The 20,132-nt window shown below is 36.8% G+C and overlaps 1 non-coding gene across 1 annotated transcript; it reads left to right on the top strand.

The window, feature by feature from the left end:
• Positions 1 to 14,327: 14,327 nt before the first annotated feature.
• On the top strand, positions 14,328 to 14,436 carry LOC132310867 (small nucleolar RNA R71). Its single transcript, XR_009482728.1, has one exon. It is a non-coding gene; the product is annotated as a small nucleolar RNA R71 (small nucleolar RNA).
• Positions 14,437 to 20,132: the final 5,696 nt, after the last annotated feature.

The following is a 20,132-nucleotide window of genomic DNA, read 5'->3' as shown; positions in this document are numbered from 1 at the left end:
CCTAATATTTCTGAAATATTTGTACTTTATACAATTGGTGAATTCAATATATTATGTTTCGATTCATTATGGAATTAATAGTGTCCACTTAATAATAAGAGATATTTATATATGTATGTGATGACGATCAATCCATAAATATAAATAGTAATCATAAATAGTTCATAGTCGATAATTATGGATGAACTCATTATTAACTAAGACTTGAACTGGATCCGTGTTAGGTTGAGATATATTGTGAGAGCCGTCGTATACAATTGCTCCCTATCACTGTCATGGCATTTGACTCTTAAGTATGAGAGAAGTATAAACTCTTTTATTAATTAGTAATTAGTTTGATTTGTTCGGCAGAATCTTCGGAATCCATAGACCGGCACTTTGACTAATTATGTAGTTAAAAGTTAGAGGGTTATATTTTTAATATGTGCATCATTGCTACTTGTATTATTTTGTATTGATTATGGTTAATCACAAAGTAAATTTGAAGGCCTTCGTGTGTTTTTAAACAAAATAATTTATTATATATTTATTTATTTAAATTATTATTTTTGTCAAAAAAATGTTTTATTGTGATCAAGCCGGAAATAATGAAAGGTACCAAAATAAATATATTAATTAAGTAGTCGGATTGATGGTTTTATTTATCCGATAACTAATTATGCATAGAGGGGTCAAAGTGTAACATTGACTTAGAAGTTATTTATTATTTAATTGGAGTTCAATTAATTTCTTTTAGTGGAGTAGAAATTAATTTATGAATTAATTGAATTGGGTCCATGGACCGGGCCAATTATTAATTCATTGTAGCCAATAAAATAATAAACCCAAAGGATTCTCACTCATAGCCCAACTTGATATTAAAGCCCATTAAATTTGAGATATCACGTTACTATTAGAGATTGAGAAAAATATATTATCCTTAATTATTATTTTTATTTTGCCTATATATACATGGGGTCCATGTATATTTTAGGTTACGTTTATGTGCAATAATTTTTAGAAGACAATAAATTATTTTCTCTCTTTAAGAAATTAGGATTCGTGTTCTCATCTAATGAAGGCTCCCACAAGCTTAGCCCTCCAAGGTCATTCATAGATGCTTATGAGTGATTCATAAAGGTAAGATCATCACCAACAAGTTGGAGATCCACGGAGAAGGCATCTAGCAAAGGGATCTACAATAAGTGAGAACATTCACTTTAGAGGAGAGATCTCAGGTTTATTCAAACATTGATGTAAGTTTTCTAGCTCTAATTGAATGTATCATCATGTTCTTCATACATAAAACTTTTCTCTACACATGAATCAAGATCTTTATTTGAAAAGTCCTCATAAAGTTTTTAAAACTTCCGTTTCCCCAATAGTGACAACGTCCATGTGCATCCCAATGAAAGACGAGACCTGATTTGGCTCAGTTCCTGGGTACTCCACAATAATATTGTCTCTACTGGCCGGGTTTGTAGGTGACATGGTTGATGATGAGTGGGCCACCGTCGATGGTGGTATTGAAGGGGAGGAGGACATCGAGAACCTACATATGTGTGTGTATTCCTCTTTTTTCTAGCTTGAATGGGTAAATAAGAATTTAACTCATTCATAAATCTCTAATTAAGGAGATGAAAGGTCAGAGAGAGAGAGAGAGGTGAAAGGTTTCGGAAAGAGAGAGAGGTGAAAGGTTTAGGAAAGAGAATGAGGTGTCTAGTATCTGGCGGGAAATGTAAAGATGTGGTAAATATTGCCTTTCTCAAGAAGGGCATTTTAGTCATTTTATGGTTCTAATATTTCTCTGAAAAATGAATAAATTATTGAAGGGTGATATAGACATTTCACCCTTATTTAGCCACCATATGGATCCAATATAAGGACCGTCATTGTGAAAAAAAAAAAAAAAAAACCATGGGCTAGGTTCTATCTTGTGGACAAAGCACAAAATCAATGCATTGGTCAAAAATGAGACTTGATGTGCTGAGTATTATTCTTGACCGGGTCCTTTACAAGGGTCGCGATACCAAGTCAAGCTTGAAGAGTTGTGAATTTAGGAGGTGGCTAAGTTTTACATTTATAGAAAGCCACTACTACCTTTCTCTATATAAAATATAGATAGGGCGAGTAGGGATCTTCCCAAGGGATTTGATGGTGTATCAAATTGTGAAACTATGGTAATTAGGGTTAGTAGGTCGAGTGATCACACAATTGATTGGTTGGTTGATTAAGCTAAATTGAATTCAACTAAATAAAATAATATGAAGTAAACAAGAGAGAGAGAGGTCTTGGGGTGTAGAGATCACCACCAAGCAATACTTTTCTATACTACTAACAAGTGATCAATTGAGGGTAATGGATGTGTTGCAATATGATAAGGGTGTGTGTGCATTAGGTTGATTCAATTGGCAAGGATGACAAATCAAGCAAGTATTGTCTAAACATCATGTGAAGAGCACAATATATCTAAATAATAGAGCATATATTGTCTAGACAACATGGGGATAGCACAATAGATCAAAACAAGTCATTAATCCTTCATTAAGCTCACAATTCACATACAACACAATATTAGAGGAATATGCCATTTGGACTCACAAGCATGGAACATCAAACATCAAGAGTAGATTGTCCTTCCATCTAACATTATACTACCACTACACTAAATCTACACTACTAGCATGAAAATAAAGCTATCTAGACTAGGGGAGAGGCACAAACCATCAAGAATAGGCATAAACCATCAAATGAACCAAAATAACATTCATTAAACATATCATATTGATAATCTCTAGATCTATAGCATCAATATACATAGACATGCATCAAAAACACTAAATCTAGGGATAAGCACATGAATATCCTACTCTAGCATACATAGACATATGGATAGAATAGAATACTCAATTGGAAGCTTTAAACCATACAAACCATGAAATAATCAAGATTTATATATACATGAATATCAAGATGTATCATACAACACTAATCCCTCAATAATACACAAGATTAGAGTATAGAAAGCATGCTTGGGGCTAACTCTAGCCCCAAGAGGATGTCTAGCCACTTATGGTAGTGATGATCCAACCCTCAAGGGCTAACTCCATGGCTACTCCTTGTTGGTGAAGATCTCCTCCAATGGTTGCTCTAGCTTCCTCTCTTCTTCCTCTCCAAGAATAACCTCCAAGATGATTTTCAATGTGTGACAAGAGACTCTCTCCAAAAAGTGTATCATATTCCTTATATAGGTAGGTCAAATACACCCCATGATGAGCTGTGGTCGTGCAAGGCATATTCTCCAATCATTGGATGAAGGACGGAATAAATGAGCTGGACTTTAACTTTTTCTCGCTGGAGGAAGTTCGATCGATCGAACCTTAACTTGGATCGATCGAAAATGGGTTCGATCGATTGAACTGCATCTTGGATCGATCGAAGTGGTCTGACTCCTCCGGATAAGGACAAGGCTGAGATATTTCGAAGATATTTATGGGAAAAAGGACAAAAGTGGTTGGTAGGCGTACAACTATGGATAAGATCAATCATTTGAATAGGACAAAATAGGGTTCGATCGATCGAAGGTGATGTTCGATCGATTGAACTTGGAATTTCAGCAAAGGCCAAGGTTGGATCTATCGAGAAGTACTGTGATTGATCATAGATGTTCGATCGATCGAACTCTAAGTTGGATCGATCGAACTTTTCAGCTGCACAACTTGATTCCTTTTTGCTCCTTTCTTTCTCCACTTTGCTCCCTCCTTTGGTTTATCTCAGGATTGCTCAATTAAGCTCTTATTTGGCTGAGTTAGCTAAATTTTTGAGATTAGTGCCTGAAAATATAAATAACACGTAATAAGTCTAAAATGGTAAAGTAAGATAGATAAAGGTACTAGAATGCTTAAGCTTAACGGGTTTAAATGCGCACTTTTCAGTGCTCATCACACCCCCAAACTTAAATATTGCTAGTCCCTAGCAATGAACTAAGAAGTAAAGGAATGAAATAAACAACTATACAAGTATAAACTGGAAAGCAAGTAAAATGATAACATCATTTTCGTAGGGAACACGATTGCATTTAGCATATGCAACAAGCCTTTTAAACCCCTAGGTTACCCCTAGTGGACGAGTAAATTCTCGTGAGGGTTTTCAGAAATGGTACCCACAAACATTAAGCTTATTCTTTCAAAAGAGGCACCAATATTGCAAACAAGCATTGGGAGAAAACTACCTCAAGTATGTAATTTTTCAACCGTTTCTAAGCAATCTCCCAAAATTTCAATATCAAGCAAGCAAGTATGGTCCTCCACATATCAAGAAAATGATCATGAAAATCGAAACAAGTCTAGAATCCATGTGAGAGATCAGGCATCAAGTGTGTTGCTATCTTAGCCAACTAGAGAAGTAATCACATCCTTACCCTCAAACTAGCACACAAATCTAGTACCGATCATCAAGATAAGAGAGTGGACCTTTTATTAAAGCTTTATTGTTCTAGGTGCGTTTATTCTTTTCACTCATTTTCTTCTTCTTTTTTCTTTTTATTTTTTATTTTTTATTTTTTTATTTATTGAGGATCAAAGATGGAAATATTGTGCAATGTGTTGATTTCTTAAGCTTTCTAGAAGATTCATGTAGCGAGCTTTAGGTCAATGACTCCCAAACCAGATGGCTTTAGGGCATTAGGTGTTAAGACACCCCAACGGACTTACAAACTCAAATCAACTAGGCTACAAATCAAGATAACAACCATCTAATCATTTCCCACTTCTCACCTTTTGGGAGAAGTTCTCACTTTTATTGCTTTTGCAACTTTTTTTTTTTTTTTTTTTTTTTCAATTATTAACCTAGAGTTTGGGCCCTCCACCTTTCGGCGCGAGAAGTTCACTGCTTAATGAGGCAAGAATCCCGGCTACTCAATGAAAAGGGGTTGTTATCCACCTTTATCAAGAATGAAAGCTTTCAATGCACTACTAGCCTAATTGGGATATAACCAATTCAATAATCAACAAAGCATGTACCCCACAATTGAATGCTAGCGTGCGCCGGTGCTAGTGTAGAATCCTAGAATGAATCTCAAAACAATCACAGAATGTGATACCCCCGAATTTCCGAATGCGGGTTGGCCAGGCCTACGCCCGAATACCCGAGGATATCAAAACAAATTGATAATAAACGAACACAGAGTACAAAAGAATAAAGAAGAATAAATAAAATGCTGACAAGAAACTAAAATGATAATCTGATAATAAACCTCATAATATACTTCCATTAATTAATAAACTCTTCTGATACAACTGATCCTCCAAAATACAACTCGAGAATCCATACTGTGTGGACCCCTAGAAAATCCAAACTAAACAAATGACAGTAATCTAAAACAGGAAACTGAATCATAAAGGAACTCCTATGTAGCATCGGAAGAATGAAGTAGACTGATCCCCGCTCAGCACGAACAACCTCTACTCGTGACGAACACCTGAAAAATAATGGTGGGTCAGGCCCACAAACAAGTTCTACTCTACTACAGTCCAAGCAAAGATCCGATACACGTATACATCCTAGTCAATCCAACAGTAACTAGTAGTCCGTATATATATATATATACACACTAAAGGAACCTCACTAGACTATAGGGTTGTCTCAACCTGAATAGTAGGCAACATGCAAAACGCACGTATAGTGGGCATGAGTACCTAGACCTACCAGGGTACACAACTACACTATATCTAGTTACACATCCCTGGCGATATACGCGCCCTAACCATTGATCCTGAGACTCAAGCTCATATCATGGCACCATACTTATATATATAAAATCTAGTAACCATCCTATCCAGTATAAATTAATCCTCCATAAGTCATTCAACTTGTTCAGCTGACCTGACTTGAATATAAGTAGGACTTAACATTTTAGTTAATCCATTCCCTTATATAATAAATTAATCATCCATAAGTCATTCAACTTGTTCAGCTGACCTGACTTAAATATAAGTAGGACTTAACATTTTAGTTAATCCATTCCCTTATATAAAATAGGTAGGACTTAACTAATAAGTTAAACCATCCCTAGAATGCCACCGTCCCATACCGGTGCATTAAATCACACAATCCAACAATTGATGTAACAATTAAGGAAATACATCAAACATTCCATAAATAACTATGATAAATATGATATCAAGTTATCACATAATAGGAATGACTTATTATTTCTTTAAACTTCCTATATCACATGTCCTACACAAACTGAATCTTATACATGATGATATTTTATTATACCGTTAAATAAGGATTCTCCATATCCAATTCATCCTACACATTTAATCTCAATTGCTAAAATATTTTAAAAGATTAAATCCATTCGTTTGTTTAAAACATTCAAATAGTAAGTATCATTATGATTGGGTCTATTTAAATTTATTAAAACCCAAACATAGTCCCTATTTAATGTTCAGGAATCTTAGGCATGTTTCTACGTTCCATCATTCCACAGATATGAAAAATACATAATTTAAACATGTAAAAATTCACATAAGAAATCAAATCAAAATCATGCATTTTATCAATTCATAACACAAGAACAGATATGAACCAATTTCATAAAACCTATGTTCTAACCCAATTAAACATGCATAATTATTTAATTTTATGTGTTTAATAAATCCTGGAATTTTCTAGGCATATACAGAAACACGAATCAAAGGGAAAGAGATAGAAAAAGAACTTGCCTTAAACTTTCGGATTGAAAGTTAAACTTCTTCTTCCTTGATCTTTTCTCTAAAGGGTTTTCTCCTCCTTCCTTCCTCTTTCTCCTTCTCTCTTTAACTCTCTCTCTCTAGAATATATTACGTGATATATTTTCACTCATTTTTCAACCTATAGTTGTGTATTTATAGGCTAAATAATAACCCTATTCCTTTTCCCAATCCAAGTCAACTTAATAAAGAAAAATAAAAAATGAAAATATTAAAAAGGTAACTTAAAATATGTTACGTATATAATCTATGTATATCCTTATTAATTAAATAAAATATATACATTAGATTATTTATTAATACTAAAGTTACCATAATATTAAAAGGTAACTTAAAACATGTTACGTATATAATCTATCTATATCCTCATTAAATAAATAAAATATATACATCAGATTATTTATTTATAGTAAAGTTACCATAATATTAAAAAAGTAACTTAAAACATGTTACGTATATAATCTATCTGTATCCTCATTAAATAAATAAAATATATACATCAGATTATTTATTTATACTAAAGTTACCATAATATTTAACAGGTAACTTAAAACATGTTACGTATCCTTATTATATAAATATATAAAATATATACATCAGATTATTTATTAATACTAAAGTTACTATAATATTAATAAATTACTTTCCTTTTTATATATATGTATATACATATATATCTATATATATACATATAGAACTATCTATGGGTAATTATCCATACCCATCTAACCTCCTATCCAAGTAGTCTATAAGACCCAATTAGTTAGCCCATTACCACTAACCATAACCATAAAATAAAATAAAATAAAACATTTGATCATTTAATTTACAATTAATTACAATTAATCAAATACATCATTTAAGCACACAATCTAATTAAACAAATAATACAAATAACACCAAGACAAAATACGAATAACACATAAATAAGTAGCCAAATAATCAAGTAACACTTAATTCAATTAAACACATAAACAATTAGTCAAATAATCAATTAAACAATTAAAAAAATACAATAAAAATAAATAAATAAATACCGAGACTATCCTTTTAAAATTAGGGGTATTACACAGAATCAAGATGATGTGGACCACAAATGCAAGCAAGATATCAATCTTTTGAAAAATTTACTCCTAAATGGCATCCTCAAGACATACAAGGAGTATTGGACTCTTAAGTCAAGCAATTTTTAAATTTTAAGCAATATAGTCCTCAAAAGATCAAAATCATAGCTAGAAATGGACCAAGTATAGAAATATCCCTCAAATACACAAAACATGCTCAAAATTTGAATTTTAAAGCAACACTGAAACATACACCAATACCCCCAAACTTAAACTGCACATTGTCCTTAATGTGTGAAGAGAACAAAGGAAAGAGTATACCAGTGCTTTAGACATGAATGATCGGGATAGAAGTATCCAAAGTGGGTGGCATGGCCCCCCCAAACTTGGGATAAACTGTGGTCCTGAAAAGTTTGCACTTGGATAACTCATTAGATAACAAGATAGGATAATCAGTGCACAGTGGACATGCAAGTGTAAAATGGGATAAATAGAGAATAGAGAAAGAGGTGTAAGAGTGGTCCTGAAAAATTGGGCAGCACTCTCTCACTGAAGTCACTGTGGTGTACCTGATGGAGTCAAACATACAAATATGAGATACTAAGAGACATCCATAATCAAAAAGCAATATATAGGGAATATAAAATGCAGGTACATCAATAAAATAATAAAGCCGACAGACCAGCCGCAAAGTATAATACAGTAACAGTGACAGTATAATACAGATCCAGAATAAAAGAAATGAAAGCATAGAACAACTGGAAATGGAGTCTCAGGAGGCCTGATCGTGAAGATCTGCAGTGGCTGGAGGTGCAGGTGCGGGTGCAGGTGCAGGGAGTCGGCTAGAGAGATCGGCAAAGCAAGCCATGACATCCGCCCTGAAAGAGGTGAACTCAGCTCGGTGGGCAGTGATGTCGGCTCGCATGGCTGCTACATCCTCCAGTGTCTGCAAGCGTGCTCCGAATCCGGGAGTGGGAACTGGAGACTCAGGCAGAGATGCCTCTGAAGAAGACTCCCGAACTCGCTCCTGAGCATCGGCTCGATCACTGGTATCATCGGCATCAGCATCATCTGTAGCATCGGCATACTCCTCCGCAGGTCGCTCTAGGTTAATGTCCATGCGATCGACAGCAGAGCCGACTGGTGCGTCGTCCACTGCAATATCTGCTGCTGCTGGAGGTGCCGGCTGTGCCTGGGCTGCCTCATCCTCCTCTAGTTCAGCTGCTGCCTCTACAGCTGGCTCCTGAAGACTCCGAATAAGAGCATTGTAGCTCTTCTTCCAGTCGCTCCTCCCATAGAAGTGGGACCGTGCAACGGGCTCCTCATCTGGGGGCACTCTGTAGCGCTGGTCAAGAAGGATTTGCGTGATGAGGTGTCCGAAGGGCAGGACCTTGGACCGCTTAGGGTCCTCCCTGGAAATGAAAGAATCATACAACAACCTCATCATGCTCCAGATGAGGACTGGGATAGATACCCAGCAGCCGGTGTAAAAAGCGTAAAGAGCTGTCAAGTAGTCATGACGCCTCTGGATCTTGTGGCCCGCCATGTAAATGTTCTGGAAGAGAACTATGTCGATGAACCAGAGGTCGTCAGGCAAGAAGGTCCTGGTGGCGAATGTCTGACCACCGGCATGATGGCCTGTTAAGGAGACAGCCATGTCAGAAAATGAAGGCCTATGCAGCCTCGGGTATGTCTCTGCAAGCTCAGGTGGACACCGGTGTGGGCACCGGCAAGCACGGGCCAGAGTGTCAACTGTGATGACAATCTCGTGGCCATCCACTGTAGTGATCATCTCCGCGGTAGATCGTGGCGAGGGCCGGAGATGCTGAAAGAATAGCCGCACCAGTCGCGGGTATACAAGGCCGATGACTGGGGCAAGGATGGCTGAGAGGCCCCGCTGCATGATATCCTGATAGCTAGACCGGGTCAGGATAGACTCGGAGAAGTACTCAGTATCGAAGTACGACTCCTGAGCCATGGTCATGGCTGCATATCTCGGCAGCAACTGGTCACAGCGCTGAGCCGGTAGAGGTGGCTGCGGTGATGGCATGGCGGCTGCATCTGCTTGATGGCGCGCAGGAGAAGGTGATGGTGTGAAGGCTGGAGGAGCCTGGGATGTAGATGGCACGTGGTCAGCTCCCTCCTCAGCCTTGTGGGATGGGGACTGAGGGGGAGTAGCCTGTGCGGGCTCCTCCTGAGCATGAGATGGCTCTGCAACCATCTCTATCCTGGGCCGTATATGTCTGCGGTGTCGCTGTGGCCCCGAAGATCACCTGGCTACTGTCTTGAACCGCGGAGGCATGATCTGTAAAAAGACAAGAAAATTTCAATATATAAGTCAGTGCCAGATATATAAGAATTTAAATGCATAATAGAAACACGTATGTCAAATAAGACAGACAAAATATGGATGACATGAATTTATGATAATGATGAAATATGAGTCATGCTAAGCAATGTAGGTATGAAATGCATCCAATGTGGAATATCACAGGTATTGTACATATAAAGATAGCATGAAGACGACACAAGATGAATGGAGTGTGTATGTGTGATCTTTGAAAGTTCGATCGATCGAACTTTAAGTTCGATCGATCACCGAAAATTTTTGATCGATCAAAGTGAAAAATGTTCAAAAGTTGGATCGATCGAAGTGAATTGGATCAATCCAACACTTGGATCGATCGAAGCATGAAAGTGCACAAGATTGGATCGATCGAAGGTAGTGAAATGAAGTTCACTACTTCGATCGATCGAAGCACAAGTTCGATCAATCGAAGCACAAGTTCGATCGATCGAACTGTGCGAATACCGAATTTGAAAAGTCGCAGATCTGTGAGATCTAGAGTACGGGGCCCACACAAACGTGTTTGTGGGCCCATCTACACACCATTCATACAATCAACAACACCCAAACACTCCCCAACTTCAAATCAAATCAAAAATCCCCATTTTAGTTTGGCCGAATGCATATGTATATGTATATCATGTAACAGGAAATTCAAGCTTCAATAATGGACGATTTACACATTTATAACATGATTCAACATAGAAAATCAATAACATGCATCAATTTAAGCTTGGAATCAAGAAAATTGCATTCGGTTTACCTCTAAACCGAGAGAGATGAGATGAGAGAGAAGGGGCAAAGCCGCGATGAAAATGGAGCTTATCCTTGGCGGAATTGGCTCGCCGGAGATGGGGAAGATGATTGGGATGAAGGTTGGCCGGATTGAGCTTGAGATTGAGAGAAAGGGAGACTTAGGGTTAGGGTTTGTTTCGAGGTTGGATCGATCCAAGTGTATCGATCCAACTCGGTTTTATTTTAAAAACACGATATGCAGAGTTCGATCGATCGAACCTAAGTCTCCACTCTAAAATTTTTTTTATTTTTTTTATTTTATTTTTTTTGAATTTTGAATTTTGAATTTTGAAAAATCAAAGGAAATTAAATTAATGAGATGCAAATTTCGATCGATCAAAGAAAGATTTCGATCGATCGAAGAGGATAAAGAATGTACAAGTTTAAGGGCTCAAGAGTTGACACGTGTTGGAACCTTGGATCGATCGAACTTGGAATTCGATCGATCGAACATGAAATTTTTTGAAAAGTCCCGAGAGCATACATTTTTGAAAAATGGATGAGGCCTGAAATTTTTTCTAAGTGTTGGGACTCATGATCGATCGAACCACATGTTGGATCGATCGAAAGGTAGTTCGATCGATCGAAATGGTTTACGATCGATCGAACTTTTGAAAATTTGGAGATCCCGAGAGCATGCATTTTGGAATTTGGATGCAGGTCCAAAATTTTTCTAAGTGTTGGGACTCATGATCGATCGAACCACATGTTGGATCGATCGAAAGGTAGTTCGATCGATCGAAATGGTTTACGATTGATCGAACTTTTGAAAATTTGGAGATCCCGAGAGCATGCATTTTGGAATTTGGATGCAGGTCCAAAATTTTTCTAAGTGTTGGGTGCAAAATGAGAGTTGGATCGATCGAGTCCATAGTTGGATCGATCGAACCAATGTTCGATTGATCGAACCAAAACTTGGATCGATCGAAATTATGCCTAAATGCTCAAAATGACTTGAATGCTCATGCAATCACTTACTCAGTTCCTTCCAATGTATATGAACCACAAAAACAGTATCTAGACTTCGCAAGAATCAAAATGCAAGATAGAAATGAGGGAGGAATAGGGTTTTGACATCTTACGAGTTTCGGTGCTAGTCTTTAACGTCTCTAGCAAGACCTAGGGTTCTTTTAACCCGGATCAAAGATCTTGCAATGCATCCCCTCCTTTTTGGGATGAGAGATGTTTTGAGTCACTCCCAACAAATGGTTCTTGGAAGAACTTGTTGGGGTAAACTCAAAAGACGTCTTGAGTTCCTTGTCAAAACTTTCCTTGGGCTTCCACGCCCTTTCACAACAAGAGTTCGAAATCACTTTTCTTGCATGCAATGCTGAAGATGAAGATGAAGGCTTTGAAACATTGTTCATACACAAAAACTCATTCCTTTCACAAGCAAGATCATGATATTCCTCTACCACATTAACCTCTTCCTCATATTTGTCAAATGGATTGGGTGTGGGGTTAAAGATGTTCAACTTCACTCTCATGTGCCCAAAAGAAATCTTCATTATCCCCGTCCTACAATTTATGTTGGCATTTGAGGTTGCCAAGAAAGGACGGCCAAGGATAACCGGAATTTGGTTCTTTGGATTGGGCACCGGTTCCGTGTCAATGACGACAAAGTCAACCGGGAAGAAGAACTTATCAATCTTAATCAACACATCCTCAATTATCCCCCTAGGCATCTTAATGGATCGGTCGACAAGTTGTAAAACCACCGACGTCGGTTTCAATTCACTTAGGCCCAATTTGACATAAACCGAATAGGGAAGAAGGTTAACACTAGCCCCTAAGTCAAGAAGTGCCTGGTTGATGACATGTTCACCAATGATACAAGATGTTGTAGGTGCACCGGGGTCCTTAAACTTTGGCAAAGTGTTGTGTTGTAGAATGGAACTCACTTGTTCGGTTAAGACCACTTTCTTTGATGTTTGGCTTTTGTTCTTCCGCTTTTGGGTGCATAAGTCCTTCAAGAATTAGGCATAAGCCGGAATTTGCTTAATTGCATCCAAAAGTGGAAGATTGACTTTGACTTGCCTAAACATATCCATTATCTCATTGTTCTTGGTCTTTTGCCTTTCTTTTGAAATGGACCCTTTCAAGGCGTCCGGAAATGGAGCTTTTTCAAAAACTCTTTCAGCATTTTCTTTCAAAGAATTCTCAGCATTGGACTTGTTCAATTCATTGGATTTCAAATCACTTTTCAAAGAAGAATCATGAATAACATTTTTCAAAGAACTTTTCTCAAACACATTTTTCAACACTGTTTTCAATGAATCTCTTTGGAAATCATCTTTCAACTCACAATTTGAGGGCTTCTCATTCTCAAGATCATGCACATGCAATGAAGGAGGAATAATGTGTGGAACGGGACGGGTGACAACTTGAGGTTGTACCGGTTCACTCTCTTCATTAGGCATTCTAACTTGATTGTCTACTACCCTACCACTTCTCAAGGTTGTTACCGCATTGACATGCTCAACATTATGCCCTTCCAATGAGGATTTGGTTTCTACAACACATTGTTGTTTGATTGGGGCATTCATGTGCATCTTTCCCTTCTCTCTAGCATTAAGTGTTTCAGCTATTTGCCCTACTTGGGTTTCTAGCTTGGCAATTGATTGAGAATAAGAATGCAACAATTGAGTATTTGCTTCTAGAGTGCCCAAAGCATTTAAAACATTTTCCTCAAAAGCGGAACCTCTAGAATTTCCTTGAGAATATGATTGGTTAGGAAAATGAGAATTAACAAATTGATTTCCTTGTGAGTTATATGGTCTTGAACCTTGGGATCCTTAGTTTTGAAGTGGAGGTGGAATGTATTTCCCTTGAAAACCGCCTTGGGAAGAGTTTGAGCCCTCCCCTTGGTTTTTCCAAGAAAAATTAGGATGATTCCTCCAACCGGGATTGTAATGGTTACCATAAGGATTGTTCCCTTGGTTCACAAATGTTGCATTAACTTGCTCAATGGGTTCATTTTGAATTTGTCCATGAGGACAATTAGAAGTAGAATGAAGAACACTAGAACAAGTCATACATGATTCATTTTGAGCTCTAGGAGAATGGTTAGGAAAGGAAGACACTTGATTCGCCAAGTTTTGATTGATCAATTGATCAAACTTTTGAAATAAAGACTTCATCTCGGCGGTTATATCATTTGAGTGGTCAACTTGATACAAGCCAATACTCTTCCTACCTTGAGAATTTCTACCATTCCTAGATGACAATGTTGTATGCAAAGAGTTTTCACTCATGCTCTCATAAAGACGCCACACGTCTTCCTCTTGCCGGTCTATATAAGAACCTCCCATTGAAGCATCAACCATGCCTTTATAATTATCCTATAAGCTTTCAAAGAAGAATTGGACCAATTGTCATTTAGGCAAGTCATGGTGAGGACACTTCCTAAGCAATTCATTAAAGCGTTCCCATGCCTCGTGGAAAGTTTCTCCTTCCCCATGTGTGAATTCTCTAATGGCGGTTCTCATAGCATTGGTCTTAGAAACCGGATAGTACTTTTTCAAAAATTCTTATTGTATTTCTGCCCAAGAAGTTATAGAAAAAGGCCTAAGGTTGTTAAACCAATACTTCGCCTTATCTTTAAGGGTGAATGGAAAAAGTTTCAGCCTTAAAACTTCTTCCGGCATGTCCGTGTATCGAACGGTAGAACAAACTTCAAGAAACTCATCCAAATGCTTGTAAGGTTCTTCACTAGGAAGTCCATGAAAGTTAGGTAGCATTTGGATAGTTTGTGCTTTAATCTCATAATGGTGTGCTCTAAATGGTGGCAATTGAATGCATGCGGGTGCATTATACTCATTAGGCACATAGTGATCTCTCAATGCGAGTGGTGGATTAGCAACTTGAGGTGCAACATGGACACCTTGGTTATATTGAGCTTGATTAATGATGGGGGGTTGTGGTGCATACATTGGCCTTGGAATTCCCATTGGAATTTGTCCTTGTTGTTGAGGAGGTTGATGAATGTATGGCATAGGCATGCCTAATGGAACTTGCATATTATCATTTTGCACATTAGGATGAAGGATGCCTTGTTGGTCTATGTGACCAAGGTCTTCAACATGATCATCATTGAGAGCGTCCATTGGTAGATTGGTTCTATGTGAACTTCCTCTTCCCCTTGGATTCCTAATAGTGGATTCTAAATGCAAATCAAGAGGGACAAGAGTAGGTCTCAATGAACGATGACCATGCATGCACAATGCAACATGAATAAGCAACTTTCTCAACAATGCAATTAAACTTCACAACCACAATTTTCAAATGCAATGTATGTCAAATAAATGCCTCCACGTGGGCCCCCAATTTAACTAATGATGCTATGCAATGCCTCCACGTAACTAAGGAGATTGAGTAAGAAGGTCTCACAATAGTCCTTTAGCACTTCAACTCCAAAATTAAAAGCTTAGCTTAGCAATTTTACTTAACAATTTTTCATTTTAAGCATTTTTCCTTTGCTTTGCTTTGCTCCTTAGCTTGGAATTACTTTGCTAGCTCCTTGCTCAATGCACCTAGTCAATGGAGAACAAATTCAATAAGCAATCAAAAACAGAAAAAAAAAAAAAAAAAAAAAGTAAAGACACGATCAAAAGAGTACCAATCCTAATTGAATTTCACAATTCGACGTTGCCAATTTAAAATCCCCGGCAACGGCGCCAAAAACTGACCGGGTCCTTTACAAGGGTCGCGATACCAAGTCAAGCTTGAAGAGTTGTGAATTTAGGAGGTGGCCAAATTTTACATTTATAGAAAGCCACTACTACCTTTCTCTATATAAAATATAGATAGGGCGAGTAGGGATCGTCCCAAGGGATTTGATGGTGTATCGAATCATGAAACTATGGTGATTAGGGTTAGTAGGTCGAGTGATCACACAATTGATTGGTTGGTTGATTAAGCTAAATTGAATTCAACTAAATAAAATAATATGAAGTAAACAAGAGAGAGAGAGGTCTTGGGGTGTAGAGATCACCACCAAGCAATACTTTTCTATACTACTAACAAGTGATCAATTGAGGGTAATGGATCTGTTGCAATATGATAAGGGTGTGTGTACATTAGGTTGATTCAATTGGCAAGGATGACAAATCAAGCAAGTATTGTCTAAACATCATGTAAAGAGCACAATATATCTAAATAATAGAGCATATATTGTCTAGACAACATGGGGATAGAACAATAGATCAAAACAAGTCATTAATCCTTCTTTAAGCTCACAATCCACATACAACACAATATTAGAGGAATATGCCATTTGGACTCACAAGCATGGAACATCAAACATCAAGAGTAGATTGTCCTCCCATCTAACATTACACTACCACTACACTAAATCTACACTACTAGCATGAAAATAAAGCTATCTAGACTAGGGGAGAGGCACAAACCATCAAGAATAGGCATAAACCATCAAATGAACCAAAATAGCATTCATTAAGCATATCATCTTGATAATCTCTAGATCTATTACATTAATACACATAGACATGCATCAAAAACACTAAATCTAGGGATAAGCACATGAATATCCTACTCTAGCATACATAGACATATGGATAGAATAGAATAGTCAATTGGAAGCATTAAACCATACAAACCATGAAATAATCAAGATTTATATATACATGAATATCAAGATGTATCATACAACACTAATCCCTCAATAATACACAAGATTAGAGTATAGAAAGCATGCTTGGGGCTAACTCTAGCCCCAAGAGGATGTTTAGCCACTCATGGTAGTGATGATCCAACCCTCAAGGGCTAACTCCATGGCTGCTCCTTATTGGTGAAGATCTCCTCCAATGGTTGCTCTAGCTTCCTCCCTTCTTCCTCTCCAAGAATAGCCTCCAAGATGATTTTCAATGTGTGACAAGAGACTCTCTCCAAAAAGTGTATCATATTCCTTATATAGGTAGGTCAAATACACCCCATGATGAGCTGTGGTCGTGCAAGGCATATTCTCCAATCATTAGATGAAGGACGGAATAAATGAGCTGGACTTTAACTTTTTCTCGCTGGAGGAAGTTCGATCGATCGAACCTTAACTTGGATCGATCGAAAATGGGTTTGATCGATCGAACTGCATCTTGGATCGATCGAAGTGGTCTGACTCCTCCTATTAAGGACAAGGCTGAGATATTTCGAAGTTATTTATGGGGAAAAGGACAAAAGTGGTTGGTAGGCGTACAGCTGTGGATAAGATCAATCATTTGAATAGGACAAAATAGGGTTCGATCGATCGAATGTGATGTTCGATCGATCGAACTTGGAATTTCAGCAAAGGCCAAGGTTGGATCTATCGAGAAGTACTGTGATTGATCATAGATGTTAGATCGATCGAACTCTAAGTTGGATCGATCGAACTTTTCAGCTGCACAACTTGATTTCTTTTTGCTCCTTTCTTTCTCCACTTTGCTCCCTCCTTTGGTTTATCTCAGGATTGCTTCAATTAAGCTCTTATTTGGCTGAGTTAGTTCAATTTTTGGGATTAGTGCCTGAAAATATAAATAACACGTAATAAGTTTAAAACGGCAAAGTAAGATAGATTAAGGTACTAGAATGCTTAAGCTTAACGGGTTTAAATGCGCACTTTTCAGTGCTCATCAATTCTCAACTAGTCTTGCCGGACTAGCCCTTCATTGGTTCAAACACCTGTCAAAAGGTTCTATTCAAAGTTTTTGCCAGCTCTACAAGCTATTTATGGTGGTGAAAGCTAGGCTTCCAAAGGATGAAAGGCTAGTGTGGTGAGAGTTAGGCTTTTAAAATGCTTGAGTTCAAGGACATCTGCATTTTCTTGCCACTTTTGAATTTATGGAGTGTCACTTTAATTTATCATTTGTATCTTATATTTTGCTACTGATTTTTTTAATTAGGTTTATTCACAGTATTTTTTTATATTTACCTTAGCATTTTGCTGAACTTTATTTTTTCAAAACATTATATTTCCGTGTAATGATAAATAAGGTATAAAATTCTGATTACATAAATTATCCTTTATTAACTTATATGATTGTTCCACAGAATGACTTTGTTCCAGATATCGAGGATGGTTCTTTTTATTTATTTATTTATATCTGAATAGCTATGAGACAATAACATTATTTATTTATTTATTTTTATCAGAATAGCTATAAGACAATAACATATATAACATTGAAGTTACCAAACAATAGGTGGCAGTGATAAATAGACAACCTCCATCAATGATTTTAGAGAATGCTTACACGAAGCTGAGCTTGAGGACTTGGGGTACTCAGGAATTTTCTTCTCCTAGTCTAACAAAAGTATTGAAGGCACATGCATTGCTAGAAAATTGGATAGGGCAATCATCAACTCCCAATGGACTGGTTATTTCCCCATGTCAGAGTGTATTTTTCTTCCACCTTTAATCTCTAACCATAGCCTAATATTGATCAAATTGAATGATGTGGTGACTCGGAAAAAGCTTCCCTTTAAGTTTTTTAATGATTGGAGTTCCCACCATCATTCCTATCTATAGTGGATAAGATTTGGAATACTTTCATTTATGGCACTACCATGTTCCAAATAATCAAAAAGCTGAAACTCCTCAAGCCTAAACTTAAGAAGGAATGCAGCTCTAATCTCTCTGACCTTTCAAACTCTATTGCCAATATCAAACATGAGTTCCTATCATGTCAAAGGGACCTTGACAATGGTCAATCTGATCAGTCCCTAAGAGTTATGGAGAAATCACTTATACAGGTCTTATCTAGAAAGTTTGAGGAGGAGGAATCTATTGCAACACCCTTATATTTTAGAGGAATTATTTAATTAAACTAATTACCTTTAAATGAATTTAATGGATTTATTTATTTTAAATTAATTATTTGTTTACTTGTTTATTTGATTTTTTGATATAATGATGTGCTTAATTGTTGATTGATTTGTTGGCGTGTTGATTTTTATTTGTATGATATGACTTGATTGTTAATTATTTGTTTGATTACGTGCTATATGTATTTAGTTATTTTAATATTAAGTGTTTATTTATTTGTTTACATTTAATGGACTGGGCTTGGATTGTTTGAACCAAAGATTTTGGGTCTTGGGTTGGAAAAGGAAGTCTTAAAGGATTTGGGATGGTTTAAATGCCCATGGATTTATGCATGAGTATATATATTAATAGTTATATATATATTTATATAATCCATTTAATATGCATAATAAATAACATAAATGGATTTATGTTTACTTGGCTACGGGATTTTGTTTTTTTGGGCTTATTTTTGTAACTTATGGGTTTTAATAGGGTTTGTTACTTAAGGCCCAGTGAACCATTAGTTTAAAATTAGTTATTATTTTAATTAAAAGAATTTTATTTTATGGGGATAAGTTGGAATTTACGAAAAAAAATATCACGTTCTCTCTGGAGAACGAGGCGAGGGTTAGAAGAGAGGGAAGAGTGGAGGCACAAGGTTTGGGAAAAATATCTACACACTCATCTCTCTAGAGCTTCTAGGAAGAAGAAGAAGAAGGAGTAAAGTATGGAAGAGGATCTTGTTGACACCTTGACCACCACAACCATGATGGGCTAGATCTCCACTTAGGGCATGGTTGAGCCCTAAGTTTATGTATTTCTAAACCCTTGTATTTCTATTTTTGGGGAGATTAATATATTGTTGTAGTTGATGTTATGGCCTTGTGATTCTTATTTACATGCTTGATTTGACAAATCATGGCTTGTGTTGGTTTAATTCTTCCATTAACTCTATATGTTAATTATATGTCTATGTATAATTAATCTAGGGTTATGCTCTTGATTAGATGTTAAAGATTAATTCTTTCATTAATTCTCTATGTAATTGCATGTCTATGTGTGATCAGAGGATTATACTCAACACTAGATTACATTGTTATTTGGGTTTAGTGATGGCCATGGCATGGGTTTTATTGGATGTGATTGCTGATTAATTTGATAGGTTATACTTTATCTTAATGGGTTGTGCTACAAATTAGTTTACTTGTCAGTAGGTAGACAATTCATTGCTTGAATTGATATTCCACACTTATTATATGCAAATTCCATTATCCTCTTGATTAATGTATGTTTTCATTAGATGCAATTGTGGTTAGTTTGATGGAGTATGCTTAGGCTTGATGGGTTGTTCTACACCCTAGTTTACATGTCATTAAGTAGACAATTCA

The sequence above is a fragment of the Cornus florida genome, unplaced genomic scaffold (genome assembly GCF_030987335.1).
Source record: "Cornus florida cultivar Cherokee Brave unplaced genomic scaffold, ASM3098733v1 CherokeeBrave_3.0.0_Hap2_Chr05, whole genome shotgun sequence".
In the NCBI taxonomy this organism is placed as follows: Eukaryota; Viridiplantae; Streptophyta; class Magnoliopsida; order Cornales; family Cornaceae; genus Cornus; species Cornus florida.
The sequence above is the reverse complement of the archived record's forward strand: the minus strand, read 5'-3'. Positions and strand labels throughout refer to the sequence as shown.